We start from the raw sequence: 22,871 nt of genomic DNA on the forward strand, positions 1-22,871 counted from the left end.
AATGCAAAATGGTACAGCCATTTTGGAAAACAGTTTAGCAGTTTCTTATAAACTAAACACACTATTACCATGATATCCAGAAATTATACTCTGTGGTATTTACCCAAATGAATTTAAAAGTAATGCACACAAAATCCTGCACATGAATGTTTATAGAAGCTTTATTAATGTCAAAACTTTGAAGCAACCCAGATGTCCCATAGTAGGTGAATGGATAAACAAACTGTGGTACATCCAGACAACGGAGTATTATTTAGTGCTAAAAAGATATGAGTCAGGAAAAGATATGGAAGAAGCTTAAATACATATCACTAAATAAAAGAAGCCAATATTAAAAGGCTACATACTCTATGATTCCAATTACATGCCATTCTGGAAAAGGCAAAACTATGGAGACAGTAAAAAATATTAGTGGTTACCAAGAGTTAGAAAGGAGAGAAGGATGTATTGGAGCACAGAGAATTTCTAGAGCAATGAAACTATTTTATATGATACTATAATGGTGGATACAGACACCCATTAGTTATACATTATATAATCATATACATTCATTATACATTCATCCAAACCTATAGAATGCACAATAGCAAGAGTGAACTGTAATGTAAGCTATGGATTTGGGGTGATAATGATGTATATACATAGATTTATAGATTGTTAAAAATGTACCACTCTGATGGAGGATGTTGATAGTAGAGAAGGCTGTAAGTGTGTTTGGGGCAGAGGGTATATAGGAACTCTCTGTACTTCCTGCTTAACTTTTGCCATGACCTTAAAACTGCTCTAAAAAGTAGTCTATTAAAAAACAAACAAACAAACATATGCACAAAAGAATAAAAATCACTCAAAATTCTACCATCCAGTGAAAACTACTGCTCTCTTTAGTATACATCTTTGTCTCTCATTCAATGATTATTCAAGGAGAACCTACTATCAGGCATAGTTGTAGGCACTATGGATACAGCAGTGACTCAAAGAGACAAAAATCCATACCCTGTAGAGCTTAAGTTTTACCTGGGGTGGGAGGAGACTCAAAAAATAAACAATGTAAATCAATAAATAATATAGTATCTTAGAAAATAAATGCTATGAAAGAATGCAGGCAAGGAAAAGGAGGACAGGAATGACATAGGAAGCTCCCATTTTTGACAGTCGTTAGCTTAAATATGGCATTTAAAGCCATGAGTCTGGCTGATATCACCATAAGCTGGTATAAGGGGAGTATCGAAGTACTACTGAGTGCTTGAGACATCCAAGAGAAAGAGAGCAAAGATGTGAATCTCCTCATTTATACATATTTTAATGCGATAAACTTCTGACATGGTGTTTTAGTTTGCTCTATTTCACTTAGCAATTATATCATGAACATTTTCCCATTTTAGAACATATTCTACAATATCACTTTTAAAAAACAAATTAGGAGTTAATTTTCCTAACAAAGTGTTGATTCAATATCACTTTTAGTGGCTATCTTATACATGTATCATAACACATGCAACCAATCTCCTATTGTCCAACTTTTGAGTTGCTTATAATTTTTCTATGTTATAACACATTCAGTGAGTATTCCTACACATATATCTTAATCTATGAATTCATTTCTTTAGGAGAAATTTCTAGAAGTGGAATTGTTGAATATTTTGTTGAATTTTGTCAAATTTCTCTTTCCAGAAAAATTATACTAAGAGGTTGTTACAAGAAAATGCTATTTCTTTACACATTCCCTAAAACAGTTTCTATCAAATTTTGTAATCTCTGCCAATTTGATAGGTGAAAGCGATTGATGAATATACAATTTTGTTATTTCATTTTAGAATTTTTTTATAATCAGTAATGCATTTGAATATCTTTTCATGTTTATTGGCTATTTGTTGGAGATGATTTCTTTTGCTTCTTAGCTATGGCCCAGTCATAGTATTTTCTGCCCCTTCTCTCCTCTGTCACGGCAGCCTTGCTTGGGGTTGGCTGTCACTGGTATAAATACCAGGGTCAGACTCACTGTCTTCACCCTTGAATCCCCAGTAAATGTGGTTGGCCTTGGGTAGGCTTCTCCTTGTAAATTTGCTGTTTATCAACCCCACTTCTTAAATAGTGTGTAAAAGACTGAAATATATTCTCTGCTACTGCTCTGCCCCAAATCTAGGATTAGATTAGAAGACCAGATCTCTGAATTAGACCCAGCCAAAGATTAGTCAGCAGTAATATATTTCAATTCCTATACTTCTTCTCTTTCCTTTCTTTTTTCCCACTTAAGAAATTCTCTGTTGTGATTGTGCTATAGTTAACTGCTAGAATTCATTTCAGGAAAAGGAAAAAGTTAATACTATAATTTTTACATATTGGAGAAATAAATGATATTTGGAGCTCGACAAATAATTTCAATTATTTTTTTTCTAAATGTTTTAGGCTTTGGAAAGGCAAAGATATTCTGAGCTAAGCCTCCCCCACCCTTCGTTATCTAACCCTGTGTATTTAAAAAGAAATCTAATCTGCCTGATTACAATTCCTTTACCCTTACGTCATTAAACGCAGTTGATTAGGACATGCTTGATTTTCAAAAGAATTGGGGGCTTTCTCCTTTTTGTGGAACTAGAAAATCTCATTTTGTTGTCTGTAAATAAAATGAACCTCAAGAGAATAAAAGTCAAGCTTCAAATTTCAAACTCATGAGCTAGGAGAATAACCACTTAGGAATTTTCTTTTTTTCTGGTTATTATTTTCATTTGATTCTCCGTTTTTATTAAAAAAAAAAAAAAGAAAGTAAAATTTAATAGAAGACATATTGATTAACTGCATCCTAAGTTATAAAGATTAACTTAGAATTAAAAGAATGAAACTTCTGATTTTTTAAAGAGGCTTCTGAGGGAATTGAAATGAAATTACATTGTTAATAGCATTTTCAAGGAATCTGTGCCAAAATGCTGGCTGTCGTTTTCTTTTAGTATGTACTGACTATCTTTGAATGATCATAGGCCTGATGCATAAGCAAGTTTTCATATTACATTGCTTCAAGTAGTTGGCAAACCTAATATACATTTAGAATTCTTAATAGTTTCAATTTTTTAAATTTAATTAATACTTGATTATTTGACTATGGTATTGCTGTTTTTTTAAAAATAAATTTATGCTTGAAGAGTCAGTCTTTAGGTGAGGAATCGTCACGTATTTACCAAAAGGAAGAAAGAAAATTCTCAAAAGCAAAAAGCAAAAAGCAAAAAAAAAAAAAAAAAAAGTGATACCACTGGAATAATAGTAAAAAGCAAACTCCAGGACCAGATGGTGGTGGTACTTTTGCCACATCTTCTGAACTGGTTGCCTTAGGCATTAATTAACTTAGTTTTCTATCTTTTCTTTATTTTTTACTTGAAAAATTTGTTTTATTGTCATAAGAATACTTAATGTGAGATCTGTCTTCTTAATTCTTTAACAGTACAGTGCAGTATTTCAAATTATAGGCATAATGTTATACAGCAGATCTTTGGAACTTATTCATCTTGCATAGTTGGAACTTTATGCCCATTGATTAGCAATTTTCAATTCTCTCTCCCCCATCAGCCCCTGATAACCACCATTCTACTATATATATATATTAGAATAATATTTTAGATACCTCGTATAATTACACATATATATTAGAATATATGTTAGAATATATATATATTAGAATGGTGGTATATTATATATACATGGTGGTATATTATATATATAATATATATATTCTAATTAGAATATATATATCACATTTTTTTGTACATTTATTTCTTTAGCCCTAAATATCTGTCATTGACATTTACATGTATAGACATGACTTATATAGATATTTCTTCCAAGAAGACATACAAAGAGTCAACAGGTATATGAACAGGTGAATAACAGGTATATGATATTCAATGTCACTAATCATCAGGGAAATGTAAATCAAAACCACAATGAATTATTACCTCACAAACCTGTTAGGATGGTTATTGTCAAAGGGACAAAAGACAACAAGTGTTGGTGAGGATGTGGAGATATTATAACTTGTAAACGATTGATTGGTGCAGCTGCTATGGAAAACAATGTAAAGTTTCCTAAAAAAATTAAAATTGAACTACCATATGATCTAGCAATCCCACTTCTGGGTATTTATCTGAAATAATGAAAATTTGGATTTAGAAGAAACATTAGCACCCCAATGTTCATAGCAGCACTATTTTTATTTTCTTTAATTAGCAAAAAGACAACTCTACTGAAAGGGCGATTTGTTTACTTTTTCTGTTTCAAAATGGCAAATTAAATACAATTTTTGGTTTGCCTCTACAGTACAAATATTTAGAAAAAAAGAAAGATTTTTGTTTGTGTTAGTAATTAAATATGTATTACATACTCAAAACAACCCTTGGTGTATCACAAAATAGGAAAAATCCCACGAGTAGGGAGACATAATCTACAGAGAAAAGTGATAAACAAAGAGGAAGCAGAATAGGTAGGAGGCAATCCAGGACAGCAACGACACTGTCTACCTCCAGGTAGGAGCAAGGAGTGTAGGACATTGGCTATAGTGACAAAGCAATGCTCCCGACGACTGGTGATAACCGGAAAGAAAAGGAACTTTTATTCTCAGAAAACCAATCTTAGAGGTACATAGTCCAGTGGCACATCCATCTTCCCCCTGACCCCTATCCCACTAAAACATACAGAAAACACTGCTATGCAAGTTTGCAACACTCCAACCCCTCCCTGCAGACAATCTGAGCCATTAGATACTGAAGATAATTTAAAAGAGACAGGCAGCCACAAAATATAATACATTTAATTAATATCCAGAGAGATGTAAAGGATAACATTTTAAATATAAAACAAGAATAAACCATTATGAAAAAGAACAAGAAATCTTGGAAATAAAAACTATATGTGGAAAGTTGTAGATAAGCTACAAGAAATATAAGCTCATTGTAGAAAGCTGAGAGCTTACTGAAAGTTATTAAAAAGCTAAAATATTGGTCATAAATCTACCATCCAGATATTATTGCTGTTAATGTTTAAGCATATTTCATTCTAGTCATTTTTTCTTCAGAGTTTTAGAAAACTCTTATACCGAATATACTATTCCTATCTGCTTTTTTCTCCCAGAACAGTTCAGGGAAAAGACCATTTAAGGTATTACTGGATACATTTCCCACTAATTAATATGTTTTATCTATTGACTTTTTCATACCTGGAACTTTTGGGAACATATTATTTTTAATGCCTTTCAGTAATAAGGTGTCCAAACACAGAGCCTGCGCTTGGCTCTTTAACAATCTGACGGCTCCTTCAATGTCTTTGTTTTCACAATAAATTTGGTAAAAATGTGAGCACACACTTTCCCTTTAAATATAGTGTGACTTTCATGCTTAATATTTATGACTCTTATAATCACTCTTATGAAAGATCCACTATTACTAGAAACTTCAGCTCTTGGGTTAATAATCCTGCATTTTAATGAGCTCTAGGTAATTATACTTTGAAGTCCAAGACTTCTTTTCAAAAATTGTAAATTGAGGTTCTTCTTTTTATAATTATGTAATTTTAATTTCATGTTGAAAAGCAATGAAAATTTGCACATTATAGCACAACTATAATTTTAGAGGGGAAAATCAGTAATAGACTAGGTAATTTTAATTCACTTCTTCACAAGGGTAGTCAAAATAAACTGAGGAAAATTTTCTTCAGAAGCTGAGAATTAATCTGTTACTCACCTTAAAAAATTGCATACAAATAGGAAGACCTGTGAAACTATTGGTTTTCCACTTTACAAAAATGGTTTTGTCAAAGCTAAGTCTCACTAATGTCAAATGGAAAATAGATACTCCAATTGCTAGCTTTCCTCTAACCAGATAATATAGCCACATTGATACTACCAGATCCACAGGAATTTTGCATTGTAAAGTAGACATTCTGCTACCTTTCCTACATTAAGCTAATTTCCTGCTGCCGGTTGACCTCTTATGGCAAATGTCTCTATCTCCTTCCTTCAAAACCCCACAATATTTTCCTGAATCTCAAGATTTAGAACCTCATAGTTTCTAGGTATGTAAAATTGTAATCATGATCTCAAGTAAATTTTATTTTTCGGCGTGGACTAATTTGAAGGCAAGGTGGTTGAATGCCTGTATGCTTCCCTTCCCCAAGTGTCCAAACCCCTGGCTTTGGAATGAATGAAGTACTAAAATGAGAGAGCCTTGGGAAAAATTCGATACACCTGGAATGGTTCTGCCCTGTAGTGTGTTCTCCTTCTATTAGATATGAGATTATAAAAAACTTGTGGTGGGAACTCAGACTTAGAGATCTTCCATCTCCCTGTTCTATCACAATGTCTTGCACATTATATAGTGAATAAGAGCAAGCTTGTGAATGTGTTTCATGGGTTACACTTGTGCCTCTGAAACCTGATTTTGTGACCCTATGTAAGTTATTTAACTTCTCCAAACCTCAGCTTTCATCTTTATAAAATAGAGATAATAATAGCACCTTTCCCACATACTTATGATCTATGTAGTGTTTAGCATAGTGGCTCTAAATGTTTGATAGAAAGTTATTGTTAAGTAATAATAATATTGACTCAGAAACACTTGTTAATGTATTGAAAACTTCATCTTTTTTCAAAGAGTTTATGTTTCTTAATGTTGAATGAGCATCAGAAATAATCAATAGTTGTCTTTTGGTGAGACACTGTTGTTGACATACTTTCCATATGTAAGTATGAGAAAGACTAGTTGTCACATAAGAAATATTTGGGGAAATCCATTTTTAACCAGCCAGGCAACTGATAGCATCTTTACTAATATCTACAATGCAGGATTGGATGAAGGTCAGTTTCATAGTAAATAAATCTTGCATTTCCTCTATGAAGCAGCTTAATTCTCTACACAGTTTGCCAAATAAACATCACTTTTTTGAGGTCAAATTCTAGGAAACATAGATATTTTGTTATTCTCTACTAAAAACATATGTTTTATTTCCTTGAGCAACTTCACTATTAGTTCACAGATTATAAATAAACTCTTTTTGGAGAGTTTAAATATACATAACTTTTTTACATAAAAGTTTTATTATATAAAACTCTTTGAAGGGTTTCTGTTGGGGGAAGAGATTTATTTTACAGAGAAATTAACCAAAGCAAAAAATTCTACTGCAGCAGTACTGAATTTATAAATTGGCCTTTTGATGAAAACTAACCTCTTTTTCTAGGTGTTATATTTATGAGACCTTAAACAAGATGACTATAATTTTGTGGCTCTATTAAAGAAAAAAAACTAAACTAAACAAAAAATGTGAAAAATAAAGTTTACTTTATCTCCTAATCCTTCTGATTAGTTTGTAGTCTGAATCAGAATGGATAAGCCTGTCACATATATGTTTGAGGTGGTAGCCTCTTGAGTTAATACTCTTAAGAGGGATATTTTTTAGGGTTTAATTAATAATGAAAAGTTCACTAATGCTGTAAAAATTTACTATTTCTAATTGTTCCTGTGTTAACTAAGTCTATTTAAAAATAACTGTTCTCATAGGATGCAAGGAAAAGCACAGGCATGAAGGTTTATGTAAACTTTATTAGGTATAAGGAAAAACACGTCGGCATTTTTAAAAGGGGAATATGCTTACAGAACAAATATATATTTCTTAAAAGCTTACTCATGTTGACCCACTAAGCAATGTCAAAATTCAAACCACTAGAAAATCGGGTCTGTGCCACTAGAAAATTGGTGTGATCCAAAGTGTCAAGCAAGCAACTCTGAGCAAAATATGCACTTCAAATGCAATTACACCACAATAATAATAATAATTACTTGTTTTTATTATAATGTACCCTGAATACATCCAGATCTCACCAGCCTGTGGATATAAATAAGGCCGCCTTATTAGTCATTATTCAAGTTGCCTGGTTCATTGCCCCCACCTGTATTCATAGAGTTCTCTGAAAAGTCTTCCTAAGTTATTTCTGAGAATCCCTAGATGTGCTTATTGCCAGGCTTGCCCTTGCTATATTCTGTATCCTGTGGCTCATCTGCTATAGATGATTCTTGAAGGGCCATCGTCTCTTTCACTGTTTGTCTGCTACTTTTCTCCTGACTACTATGGATGCCTCTGCTATTCTACCAGGTCTTTTATTGAGGCAGTGAGCCAGCACCGTGCCAAAGGTCCTTGCTACTCAATGACAAAGTGTAGGGAGAAGAATGGTTCTTTCCCCATGGATGGTTCTCTGTAAGAGAGGGTTCACAGTGGCCTTGATATGGAATAGCTCTTCCATGGGATTTTACTGCTCTATATGGCATGCAGATAGAAGTCTGATGGGAGCAGGTCCAGGATTTAAATCTGAGTAACAGGTCTCTTCAAAGATTATGGACTTTTTCTAAATCAAGTTCTCATGCATATTGGTCCTCATATGTATTGAACTTTGAACAAACCCACTATATTATTTTGTCTAGCCATCATCATAATCATCGTAACAGATAACATATTGGACACTTATGGTGTGTCAGGGAGTGCTATATACTTCACCTAGTTCTTACAACTTCTTGAGTGGGAGTATTATTACACCCACCTTTTCAGATGAGCAAACTAAGGCCTAGAAAATTTAAGTAATGCCCAGGCTCACGGAACTAGTAAGTTGGAGAACTTCAGTTCAGGGAAATCTGAATTTTAAATTTGACTCAACATAGGGAGAATATTAGACTAACAGTAGTAGCTGCTCTTATTATTCCCTTCTTTTTGTACCAGGTGCTTCACAGATATTATCTTACTTAATCATCATGAACTCACCAAGAGGTGTTAGTATCACAGAATTGTAGTGATAAACAGGACAACATAGAATAAGCAGTTTTTCCAATATCCCCTAGCTGGAAGATGGGAGAATCATAATTTGAATTTATGTGTCTGATTCTAAAGATTTTTGTTATATGTGAAGTCCTCACAGAGTTACTTTTGCTGTCTTTATGTATGCTTAGGGATTAGGTTTTATCTTCTTCAAGTGTTTGAACTTTTGAATTCAACTTACTGCAACTCTTTAATGCTGTGTGTTCTTGAGCAAGTTACTCAGTGTTCCAAACTTCAGTTTCTTTGTGAAATGGGGAAGATAATAATAAAAACTACCTCATAAGGTCATTGTGAGGATCAAATGAGATAATTCTTGTAGAGATCATAGCAAGTACTCTGTCTGTGTTAACTGATATTGCTATTAACAAAATTAGACACTGAGTAGAATGGTGCTAAAGCAGTTAAATTCTAAATATTATTTCAAAAAATGGAAACTATCTTGTAAATATTTAAAGAAATGTCAGATCTTTAATAATAAACAAATAGTTGTCTTTAAAGTTAGTTTTCATACAAAAAAAAAGCAGTACTGTATAGCTAAAGAATGGGAATTCTCTTTACAAGTTAGGATTAGGAAGGCAGGTCTGGGATGCTGCCTCCAGCAGAGAGACTGCTCAGCTACTATATCTAAATAAATTATGATCCTTCTGGTTGAAGAGGTCATGAGCTGAAAGGAAGACTTTGTAGCTAAATGAGAAGAGGCAAGATATCTCTTGTGAACTCAGGGAATTTCAGCAACCCTAGATGTTTTGATATTTGAGTAGGCTTAGAGAAATTCTTCACATTATTATGAAGACCAACCAGACATGAAGAGGGAAAAACAAAGGTAAAATTCACCTTTTCCCTTTTTGCTTTCTTTTTTCAACTTCTTTAATCATTTGTGTAAATAAGACTGACAGAGACTTCAGTGTTCATGAAGCTATAAACATAGAATGGGAAAATTCTACAGCATAAGAATGTGTATAATTATATAGTTACCAGTAAATGTGAAAAAAAAAACTGTGACTAAAATAATATAATAAACTACAATCTAAAATTTTTGATAATGTAGTACTATTTCTTTTCCCTTTTTTTTTTCTTTTTTCTTTTTCTTTTTTGCCCACATACGTTATCCTCTATAAGCTGACTTCATACAAGCTATTCAATTTTTTCTCTGATATATGCCACATAAAACCTTGCCTCTCTAGTCTGGCTCTAATCTACTGCCCACCATGTCTGCTCCCTTTACCTAGGATGTGATTCTGCTTCTTCCCACCTGTTCACTAACCCAAAGCCCATCAAATTTTCAAAGACCAGTTCAATTCTCAATTGCTTTAAGAAACCTGCTTTGATTATTTTAAGCAAAATAATGTAGACCATGATGTAAAACTTGTCTTGGTTCAAATCCTGGTTTTGCTATTTACTAACTGATCTCACTTAACCTCTCTCAGTCTCAGTTTCTTCATTTTTGAAATAATAGTGCTTCATAGAATTTTGTCATTATTAAAAATAAGGACTACTTTTACTGAAGATTTCTTATTGCTCTAAGTTCTTATTTTACTTTTTATTATAACTAGTTTGGATCTAGGCTTCCGATTCTGACCACAATGGACTAATATGTACCCTTCAAAGATTGGAAAACTATATGAAGCAAGTGTTTTCAGTCTTTGGACCACAAATAGCGTGAGACTATAACCATTGACTGAAGGGATACATGTAGGGTGAGGTCCATATTTACCCAGCATTTTCCATGGGGGCACTTTCAAAATTACAGCCTCTGGTTGTTGAGGCCAAAGGGAGAAGAGTGGTCTTATGAGATGTGAAAACAGACCATAGTTTGGGGCTGCTGAGGCAGTTGGAATTTGGGGAAAGGGGTAGTGAAAAAGGGGAATGTTCCAGAGAAAGAGCTCTAGAAATCCACATTGGAGGTTTTCTTGAGTCTTTGGCTGAATACTTAGATATGTACATATAAGGTATGACTCTCTGATGTCTGGCAGAGAATGGCTACTGCAGTGTGTGAGCTGAACAGTGTTATTCTAAAGATTTCACTGTGCAGGGAGACCTTGGAGTTCAACTAGTCGGACTGAAACTTGGAAATTTACCTATGATGGCAAAAGGCCTTGCTTTAGGAATAGTAAAGACTATTCTAGACCTAGCCCAATAAAACTTAAATATAAATCTCAATAGGATCAAGATAATCCACCAGTAAATTAATTGGCTAGCAATACAAAACTTAAAACACTTTAAAGAAGACAAAAATCCAGAATTTCAAAAAAATTGCTAAACATATGAAAAACAGGAAAATGTTACCCATCACCAGGAGAAAAGCCATCAATGGAAATAGATATAGAGATATTACAGATATTGGCATTAGCTGACAAAGATTTAAAATAGCCATTTTATGATATCATTTATATGTGGGATATAAATTTAAAAGCAACAAGCAAACATGACAAACAAACAGAGACTCATGGACACGGACAGTGGACTAGTGGTTACCAGAGGAAAGTGAGGGAGAAGGGAGGTAGATGGAGTATAAGGAGTCAAATACGTGGTGACAGAAAGAAATCTAACTATGGGTGGCGAACACACAATGTAATATATGTGTGACTTACTGTTGAATTGTAAACTTGAAACTTATTGGATTTTGTTAATCAATGTCACCGTAATTTAAAAAAAAATCCAAAACCAAATTTATAGATACAGATAACAAGCTAGTGGTTACCAGAGGGTGTGTGTGTGTGTGTGTGTGTGTGTGTGTGTGCGCGCGCGCGCACACGCATGCGCGTGCATGCACGCAAAATGGGTGAAAGGAGTCAAACATACAAACTCCCAGCTATAAGATAAACAAGTCATGGGGATGTAATGTACAGCATGGTGACTATAGTTAATAATACCGTATTGCATATTTGAAAGTTGCTAAGAGAATAGATCTTAAAAGTTCTCATCATAAAAAAAATATCCTATAACTATTTGTGGTGATAGGTGTTAGACTTATTGTGGTGATCAGTTAGCCATATATACAAATATTAAGTCATTATGTTGTACACCTATGTTTTATGTCAATGGCACTTCAATAAAATAAGTAAATAAGAAATTTTAGAAAAGACAAAAATAAAAAATAGCCATTTAAAATTTGTTCAAGAATTTAAAAGAAAAGATAGATAAGTGAATAGATTGGGCAACCAAACAAAGAAATGAAAACCATAAAAAAAAAACAAAAAAACAAATAAGAATTCTAGAATGGAAACATACAAAATCTGAAAGAATAACAATTGAATGGACTTAACAGTAGATTGAATATTGAAAAAGAAAAAAAATAATAAACTTGAAGTATAAAGAAACTATCTAGACTGAAGCACAGAGAGAATAAAGTACCAAAAATAAAAAAAATAGGTCCTCAGTGGCCCAGAGGATATTGAATGGTCTAAACATATATGTAGTTAGAGATATAGAAGAGATGAAATAATGTCAGATTATCTACCAATTTCGATAAAAAAATATCAACTCAAAGATCCAGGAAGCTCAATGAAATCCAAGGGAGATTAACAAAGAAAGACCATGCCAAAGCAATTCATAATCAAATTGATGGAAACCAACATAAAAAGAAAATCTGAAGACCATACAGGAAAAAAAAAAGATATTATCTTCTGAATATCAAAGGTAAAAATGAAAATGAGCTTCTCATCAAAAACAAAGCAAGCCAGAAGCAACGGAGTAGTACCTCTAAAGTGTTTAAAGACAAGAACTCCATTAATTTAGGATTCTATGTGTAGTAAAATATTCTTCGAAATTAAAGGTGAAATATAGACACTATAAAATAGATGCTGAGAGAAATTTTCACAAGCAGGTCTCTACTAGACAAAATATTAAAGTTCTTAAAATTGGAGTGTAACAATAACAAATGAAATTTAGATCGTACAAAGGAATGAAGAGGACCTGAAATGATAACTTTCTACAAAATATATTATTTAAAACAAACAAACAAACAAACAAACCAAAATATAATGTAATGTGGGTTTCATAACATATGTTGGAATAAAGTATATAGTAACAGTTACCACAGAGGATGGAAGAGAGTAAATTTGACTTCCAGATTTTAATAGTCCTCTCAGTAATTGTTAGAGCAACTACATAAAAATAATCAGTGAGAATATAGAAAGTTTAAACAATATTATTAATCAAATTAACATAACTTATATTTATAAGAAATTACACCCAAATCCTGCAGAATACACATTATTTCCAGAAAACACAGAACATACACCAAGACAAAACATGTGCTGGGTCATAAAGCAAGCCATAAATTTAAAAGTATCTTTTCTCACCACAGTGGAATTAAATTACAAATCAATAACAAAAAACGATTTAAACATTTCCAAACATTTATAAATTAAACAACCCACATTTAACTAACCCATTTATTAAAGAAAAAGTCAAAATTAATATAAAATATAAAAATTTTAGAAAAAAATCTTTTTTCTAAAGATTTGTAGGATGTCACAAAAATAGTGGGAAATTAATATCTTTAAATGCTTAGATTAGAAATTAGTAGTGATTTACAATTAATGCTCTAAGCTTCAACCTTAAGAAGCCAGAAAAAGCAGAGCAAGTTAAATATAAAATAAGTAGAAGGAAGGAAATAATAGAAATAAGAGTAGAGATCAATGAAATGGAAAAAAGACAAACAATAGGGAAAATCAATGAAACAAAACATCGATTCCTGGAAAAGAGCAATAAAATTGATAAACTACTAGCTAGGCTATTAAAAAGAAAGAAAACACAAATTGCAATTGTCCGTAGTTAAATAGGAAACATGTTTCCTATTCTACTAACATTAAGAGGATAACAATTATTATAAACCATTTTTAAGAATACATTCAACAATTTAGATGAAATGGACAAATTTTTCAGAAGATGTAAAGTACCATTACTGGCACAATAAAAATTAGAAAATCTGACTAGCTCTACATAAATCAAAGAGAACACATCTATATTTAATAGCATCCTCATGGCATGGGGTCTATAGAATTCATGGGGCAGATAGTATAAGTCTTGGTTGAGTCCAAGGCCTGAGAATCAGGAGCACCAATACCCAAGAGCAGGAGTAGATGGATGTTCCAGCTCAAGCAAAGAGAGCAAATTCACTCTTCTCCTTCATTTTTGTTTTACTCAGGCTCCTAGTGACTCAGAGGATGCCCACCCATATTGGTGAGTGTGATCTTATTTACTCAGTCTACCAATTCAAATACTAACCTCTTCTCAAAACACACTTACAGACATACCCAGAAATAATATTTTACCAGGCAACCCCATCGAGTTGACACATTCAAGTTGACACTTAAATTAACCATCACACTCTATGAAGACCCGTGTAATAAAAAAAGAAAGAAAGAAAGAAAGAAAAAGTAAAAAAAGAAACCTCAGTGCCTACCTCATACAGTACACAAAGTTAGTTTGAGATGGATCTTAGTCCTAAACCTAAAAGTTAAAAAAAATATAAAGCTTTTAGAAGAAAGCATAAAATGTATTCATGACCTTGGAGTAGACACACATTTCTTAATTCATAAAAGTATTATCTATAGAAGAAAAGATTAGTAAATTACACATCATCAAAGTGAAAACTTCTCATCAAAAGTCAAATGAATAAACAAGCTACAGACTGAGAGAAAATATTTGCAATCATTTGTCTAACAGAAGACATGTATGAAAAATATATGAAGAATTTCAGCAACTCAATTAACAGACAAAAAGCCAATTAAAATGGGTGAAAGACATGAATAGACACTTCAAAAAGGAATGTGTACAAATGGTCTGTAAGAATAAAACAAGTGTTCAATACCATTATTTTTCAGAGAAGATTAAAATGAAAAGATTTGAAAAATCAAATTTTGACAAGTATAGACAGTAAACAGAACTCTTAAACATTGCTAGTGGAAGTGTAAAACTCTTTGACAATTGCTTATGAAGTTAAAGATATACCTACAGTGCAACTCAAGAATTTTTCTCCTACGTATTTATCCAAGAGAAATAAAACATACATACACATAGACTTTTCACAAAGACTTTTATAAGGATACTTATAACCTGTTTATATACGATAGCTTCCAACAGGAAGTAACCCATATATTCATCCACAGGAGAATGGATCAACAAATTGTAGTATATCCATACAATGAAATATTACTCAACAATAAAAAAGAACTAGTGATACAGGCAAAATTATGGATGGATGAGTCTCAAATCTATAGTGTGGAGGGAAAAAAAGCTAGACACAAAAGAAGACATACTGTATGATTCTATTTATATAAAGTTTTAGAATAGACACATCTAATACAGAGTAATAAAAAAGCTGAACAGCGGTTGCCTCTGGATAGCGTGAGGGTAGGGATTGAATGGGGTGGGGCAGGAGGAAAATTTCTGGAGTGATGGAAAGTTTTCTATCTTGCATTTCCATAGATCTATGCATTTATCAAATTCATCGAACTGTGCATCCTGTGTAATTAAAGTCCACTTTTTAATTTAAATAGATATCACATTATTTTTAGTATGTTTTAAAATAAATATTGCTTTGCTTTTGAGTACATACATTTAAAAAATATGTAGCTTAGCATCTATGTGTTTTGTAGGTATTCCAAGCACATATGAACTGTGCATCTATGTTTTATCAAAGCTAGGCTCATAGTACTATAGTTGCAAAATGAATGCTTGTTGATTAACAAGGAACTTTTAAAAATCATCTTAACATATTTTGTGTCATGTAGAATTTTATTAGTAAGGGAGAAGGGGTTGTGGTAGCAGTTTTAAACAAGTTAACAATTAAGGCCTTTATAAATTTATTAGGTGGCAAGCATAATATTTTTGGACTACAGACATGTCTTACTCATTTGGGGTTTTTCTATGTCTAATACTGCTGGCACACAGTAGAAATTTAGTTTATATTTGGAGGATTGAAATAACTAGCTTTTATGGCAAACTCTGTTTAGCAAGACCAACTATTACACTTTATTTTTGAAACTTCTTTGTGTTCCACAGAGTTATGTTTTAAGTTACGTAAAACATAAATTGACCTCCTCCCAAAGCAGGGAGGTTTAAACTGCACATCACTAAGAAACACTGTCTAATAATTTGTTTTCTTAACTCAGGAAGTGTGCTTTAGTTTATTCTCTTTCTTGGAACTCTTGAAGGAGTCAGGACCATTTCCATGCAAATAGCCTGATGTTTTCCCTTTTCTTAGGATTGAGTACGGTATATGAAAAAGAAAAGGGAAGAGACTCAATGAGCTGATACATAGGTTCACATTGCCTCTGGTTGGAAATGGCATGTATGCTTTTAAGTTATTTCCAATTCTCTCACTCCATTATTCAATACATATTTACTGAATGCAAGCTATAAATAAGACAATGTGCTCAGGGCTAGGGTCATAAAAATGAACAAAGGAAGATTTTGTCTTCTAAGAGATCACAGACTAGTGGAAAAAACAAAATGGATAACTGAACGGGTGATTAGTAATAGTCAATTTTATTACTTTTTATAATTTTTTCTGTATTAATAATTATTACCATATATAGGGCATCTATCTGGTATTTTACAGTTATTACACCATTTATACCCTCAAAGTATTATTCTCATTTTCAGAACAGTGGGAACCAAGGCTTAGAGAGCATATACCACAGACCTGGCAAGGGCGAAGTCAGGATTTGAACCCTTTCTGTGTGATTTCCGTGTCCATGATCTTTCAACCAGAGTCCTCGACTGTGTACTTTAACCAAGCTTCCCAGCTACGATGCCAATATTTAACTTTATAAACCATGTCCAAGGTAAAACAAACAAACAAACAAACAAACAAAAAACCTTCAAAGGAGCTTGTAGTTCATTCTCCTTTGTTTTGGTAATTTTTATTTTACATTTTTAAAACTGACAAATAATCACCGAATGCACAGAGGGAAAAGGTCGATTTGTGTTAATCATGTGTTTTCATTTAGGATTTCCACGTTAGGAGAAAATGGTGGTTGGGAGCAGCACACATGTGATGGTTTTGCCACATAATGTCACATGCTGAATTCGTGTTCTGCTGGGGAACCTCAGCTGCTCTTTGCTTCCTGCTTAGTGGAGTCATGCAAAGCCTTTCTTTATCCCAATTCCAACTTCATGGCAGTTAGAATAGATGGTTGGCTAGGGCACTAAGAGCCTTGTGTGCTGTTCAGTGCTACAATTGTGTCTTGGCTCTCTACTATGTTAAGGGACTGGGTGAGGTTCTGGGGGCGGGCGGGCTACGTTTTTGGTCCCTTGCTATTCTATTGCTTGTTTTCTGGGTCGCAAGGAGGAAGACCTTCTGGTGACTAGGGGCGCAGCTAAGAGAAGCTAAGAGAAGTCAGAGTACAATGTTATATGAAAGTGACCTGCAACAATTCCAAAGGAATATTATTGGCAAGGGGAAGCCGACTTCCTGGTAGAAAAATGAAGAAAAGAAGCTAAACTTACTGACCCTACTATTCAGGTTTTATTTACCTATGCAATATTGTTTACTCCTCAATATAACAATATGATAGATGTGTATTTTTTTATATATTTTTTTGTTTAAAAAAGAATGCATAGGGAATGCAGTTAGCATTAATATGATGGCTAGGTGGAGGGCCAGGGGAGGGAGGGAGCAAATGGGGGGATTGTTTTATGAACCGTGTAGATGTCTAACCAATGTACTGTATACTTGAAACTAATTTAAATAAATAAATAAATACATACATACATAAGTAAATAAAAAGAAACAGTTGCCTACCTAAAAAAAAAAGAATGCAAGTATAACTAAAAGTTAAAATCATGTTAGAGTACAGACACTGTAACTCTCATTCTCAGTTTCCATCCCCAAGAGCAACCAGAGTAGGTGGTTTCTTCTCTTTTTCCAGTAATATTCTAATTAAACGTATGTGCATTTCTTTGTGAATTCATCCTTTAATTTTATACAAATGGGAGTACACTAAATACCCTGTTCTGAACCTGACAGTTTTCATTTAACAACATATCCCAAATTAGTTTTCATGACAGTAGGTACATATGGTTTTCCCTCTTTTTTTTTTAATGACTATATAGTTTTCAATATATATGTTGGAGTTTTGAGAGTATCCAATAAATAGTACTTCTCTTCCCCTGCCCCCTGCTCCCAGGTTCTGAACACTTTGAGAACGAAACAAATAGATGGCATACGGAGGCCACAAATTTAATTTTATTGCAGATATAGGCCAGACCAGGGGCTGGGGTTTCATATGACTTGTCAGGCGGGCTTGTTAATTCTGAACCTGCATATGTAGAACCCATCTGTGTAGCCTAACACAGTTCCCAAAATGAAAAGGGTGAAGCTGAGCCAAGACCTACCACTCAGATATGTTATGCCACCTTCCCAGGGGTAGAGTGACTTAAAGGCAGAAGGGAGGCATTTTGGATGCACCCAAAAAACAAAAAACAAAAAACAAAAACCCTTTCCATGGAAACCAAGAGTGGGGAGAAGGCAGTTTTCTCTGATGGCATGAGCTAAGCATCCTTAATTTTGCTAGTCTCTTACTGATGGATGTTTAAGTTATTTCCATTCCTGTGAAAAACTGCTATTGGGCATACATGTTTTTCTCCTTTTACACTAAAGGAAACAGATTCCAGGAGTTTATATGTTTAAGGTGAGAGCTAGTGAGAGGCAGAGCCAGAACTCTGACTCACGTCTGACTTCACGTCCAGGGCTCTTTCTATTTTCACAGACCTTATTCCTCACCCAATTACTAACAGCTGTATGAAAAATCAGTGACAGTCTGAGCCAGTTTTAGTTAAATCCTCTTATTAGTTTCTCACAATCCTCATGTGAGGGGGGTGAGGCAGGAATTATTTTCCCCATTTTATAAAAAAATAAACTAAGTTGCAGAGAAGTGGTTACTTTCTTACCTGGCATCACTAGTTGATGGTGAGGAGACTCAACCTCCATTTTTCTTGCTTCAGATCCTTCTCCTCCATCTCTGAGAGCCTGAAAGCAAGCAGAAAAGTATGGAGTGCAGACCAAGGGTTTGGGAGTGGGTCGGGGAGCAGTGTTACCGAACACATGATGGTGAGAAAAGGCAGTATTTGCTCCAAGAGCAACAAAAGGTGTCCCTTCAATGTGTAGATTATGTCATTCCTAGGCAGGCCTGTGTGCGATCTGTGTCAGATTGCCTGGGAAATATTAAAAAACAAATTTATATGCCCAACTCAGACCTACTAGCTATAAGGGAATGCAATCAGGTAGAGTCTACACTTTTAACAAGATACCTAGATATTCCAATGAAAGGCAGTCTGTGAATCAGGGATAGGAGAAACCCTGGCTTGGAAAATTTTTGAAAATATTAAGTTTTTTGGTATACAGTAAATCACTCATAATCAGAATTGTTTCTTGAGGCAGTGTGTTATTGTGGAAAGAACATGAGCTTTGGGGTTAGCTAACCTTAAACTGATTCCTCATTCCACCATTTATTAGCTGGGTCAGCTGGGGGAGTACTGACCCTAATTAATCTCAGTTGGCTCCTGTACAGCACAATCCGTTATGAGGATTAAATGAGATGATATATAGAAGAGCTTGCTCTTTCAATCCTCTGTAAATGTCACGTCCTCTCCATTTCTTCTGCTATGTTTTCAAAAATTTTCCCCATCTGTTGAAATTTTCTCCACCTGTGACTTCTCTGAAAAGCAGACTCGGTCTCCTTTATCTTCCCATTTCTATTGCTTAAAGTCTCTGCTACAGTAAAGAGCACAGATGTCCAACAGGGCAGGGTTTGCCTTAATCAGGCTGCTACATGGACAGGCCTTGTTACTCTACTTGTTCTGTAAGATCCATGGGAGGAGATGAGCAAAGCACAATTACTATGTCCCTCCTCCGAGGACTTGTGCATGATTCGTTAACAAAATGTCACACTAAAATGTTTTGCATTGAAACGGGATTTTGCTTGTATTCCCTAAATGTCTTGGAATGAACTCGAGCTGCTGTAGGAAAGCTTTGTAGGTAGGCCCTTCTTATTTCCCCCGTTACCTCTATTCTCTCCATCTTCAGAATAGACTGAAGATAAAAGAGAAAAGTAAAAATTTTGTATATCTTAGTAGTTTTAGGATGGCATCAGGGGAACTGTTTGAGAGATGACACAACCTGCTGATGGTGAGATGTTCTACAAATATATTCTTTAACTGACAGAAAAGCAGGATACATGAATTGCTAGAGACAGATATTCTTAGGGAAACAATGTGAAGAAATATTTAAAAATCACAATTACACTAGATATATAGTTCTAAAACCTATTGATGTGAAATTATACTTTCAATTTTGTAAATTTCAATATACGATTGACCTGAATTTTTATCTTATAGAAAATAATCCACTCACCATGAACAATCATTTTAAAAGAAAAAAATAACAGAGAAAATACACTTATAAAAATTACCTTTTTCTTATAACAAGAGTAATACACATTTGCACTTAACTATTGAGAAAATATGAAGAAAAAGAGGAAGTAAAAAGCATAGTTTCCAGAGATAATCACTGCGTGCATTTGCAAGTCTATCTATCCTCTCTTTTCTCTATTCATTGAGCCAAACGGCAGGGAATCAAAGATAGAATCATAATGTACATACTTTTCTTCTGCTTAAAAATATGGCATACACCAGTGCTTCTCAAAATTTAATGTGCATAAAAATCACTTGGGGACTTTGGTGCAATGCAGATTCTGCTTCTGTAGGTCTGGGATGGGGCCTGAGAATCTGCATGTCTAAGAAGCTCCCAGAAAATGTTCATGCTGCCATTCTAGGGAGCACACTTGGGAAAGGAGCAAGTGTGTGCACCATTCTGTGTCATTACTGATTCCTTATCAATATATTTTTTAATCACTGCAAGCATTCCATTATTGCATGTATGTAACTCGACAATGCTATATCATTGGCTAGTTAGATTTATTCCTTTATTTTTATTATATTATAGGAGATTCTATGATGAACCTTCGTGGAGAGAAATCAACACACGTCCATAAAAATTTCTTTAAGGTAATTTCCTTGAAATAGAAGTGCTTCATCAAAATCATTTAAAACTTTTAAGGTATCTAATACATGTTGCCAACTAGCTGTCAGGGGAAAAATGCAGTTTTGAAAAGTACATGTTAACTAATTAGTTATATTACCCTGACCTGCAATTTTTTTTCAGCTCGTCACCTTATTCTTTCTCTAGGGAGAAGTTGTTCCCGTCTCCATGGTAACCCCACCGCTTTCTCTTACATCTTTCTCAGTATTCTATTACTGGTGTTTGCTGACAAGGGTGTCTGCCGGGAGCTGGGCATGTATTAGCCTCAGTGCTGAGCTCAGTGGCAGACACTCAAGAAATGACAGAAGAGTAGAGAGTGAAATGAAAGCATATGTCTTTCAAGATATAAATACTTCTTAAGGCATTATAGTGGGCACTATCACTCTCTAACATATCAGATACTCTGACCACTCCTTGAAACACACACATGAAAAATTATTTGCTGCTTCTTATGGAAAATCACCCACGATCATGTTTAGTGTTAAAATATTTCCTTTTATAAAGCAGCTTGTGTTTGTGCATAGCTGGTTACAGTTTCAAAATTATGTGTACCACAACCTGTGGGCTGTTATTACTTTTCTTGGGGCGTTATTAATAATAGCATTATGTAATAATGCAATGATAATATTTTGACATATTATTGCTCATGATAGAATAATGCTCGTATTAGTAGTTTGCAAATGTATCCCACATAGATTGTGTCCTTATAATTGTTCATTATGAATTTTTGCATCGTTATTAAATTTTTAAAATGTTGAAGTAAAGATTATTTATCTTGATTATTGAGTTTTTTCACACTTCAATAACTTTGCACCCAAAATGGGTACCTCACTTGCTAACCCTAGTTCTGGCTCTAGAGGTTAACTATAACTTCTTAAGATTATTGAGCAGGCAATTGAAATTTATAATGTAAATTTTGCATATGTTCAAGTATTATTATTTAATCAAATCACATATGTGTGATTTATCACTTGTGTTTTTAATTATTTTTCTTCTAGGTGTTCATATTTTATCAGGCACCTATTCAAATCACTGTACCTTCGGGCGTGGCTGGAATTGCTGTTTGCTTTCTGCAAGAAACAAAAGGGAACAGTTTTGAAACAGAGCCATTTATACTAGTATTTACCTTTATCAATTCAGGTTTCTTTCTTTTGTCCAATTACTGACTCAAGAAATATTTTTTGACTCCTGTTGTCTGATAGGAACTGTGATAGCTAAGTGCTATGTATGAAAAAAAAAATTAGTAAAATGTGATGTTTACCTTCAAGTTGCTTCGTATTTCAGAATGAAGGTAGTCAGTCCTACTAAGATAAAATTAAATTCAGAGTTTAAATGGGAGCAGAAAGGAAAAATTGGGACACCTGGAATGCAGGGAAGATGTCTCAGTCATGCTAAGTTGAGTCTTCCAGAACAAGTGGGTTTTGTGCATCTGTTACATCTCTCTCTCTCTCTCTCGCTCTCTCTCGCTCTCTCTCTCGCTTTCTCTCTCGTGCATTTGGTCTATAGCTATTATCCTGAGAGGATTTTAATGTTTTGGCCAATGCACATTTAATCCAAGTTAAGTTTTACAAAACAAAACCTGGAGTGTATTTATATGAATAGGAAGTAATGCTTCACAGAAGCCCACATGGCATCGTGCGTAGGTGAAGAATCACCTTGTCTGCTGGATTATGTTATCACTGACTTCCAAGTTATCATTGTTCGGCAGCAGCTATTGCCAGGAATAGTAAGTCACATCCCATGTTTTTGTAAGAAATAGTATTATGGCTTTTCCAAAGAACTCGTTTTTAACAGAAACACGAGTCATCCCCCGCACTATATATAGGAAGCGTATAGATTTGTTTATATTATTTATTATTGGCAATTTTAATTTGATTTCAAACTATTTATTGAATGCTCACTGTGTGCAAATGGATAAGCCCAAATACCTATCTTCAAATAGCCTAAAATCCATTTGAAAAAACAAACAAATAAACAAAAA

The 22,871-nt window shown here is 33.9% G+C and overlaps 1 long non-coding RNA gene across 2 annotated transcripts in view; it reads left to right on the plus strand.

The window, feature by feature from the left end:
- LOC112479034 overlaps nucleotides 1-22,339 on the plus strand; it is a 169,622-nt gene extending 147,283 nt beyond the window's left edge. For both annotated transcript variants that reach the window (XR_003046025.1, XR_003046026.1), the window contains 2 exons: nucleotides 20,795-20,856; nucleotides 21,889-22,339. This is a non-coding gene — a long non-coding RNA (uncharacterized LOC112479034). The remainder of the gene's footprint in view (nucleotides 1-20,794; nucleotides 20,857-21,888) is intronic.
- The last annotated feature ends 532 nt before the right edge of the window (nucleotides 22,340-22,871 follow it).

The sequence above is a fragment of the Pteropus alecto genome, unplaced genomic scaffold, assembly GCF_000325575.1.
Source record: "Pteropus alecto unplaced genomic scaffold, ASM32557v1 scaffold33, whole genome shotgun sequence".
In the NCBI taxonomy this organism is placed as follows: Eukaryota; Metazoa; Chordata; class Mammalia; order Chiroptera; family Pteropodidae; genus Pteropus; species Pteropus alecto.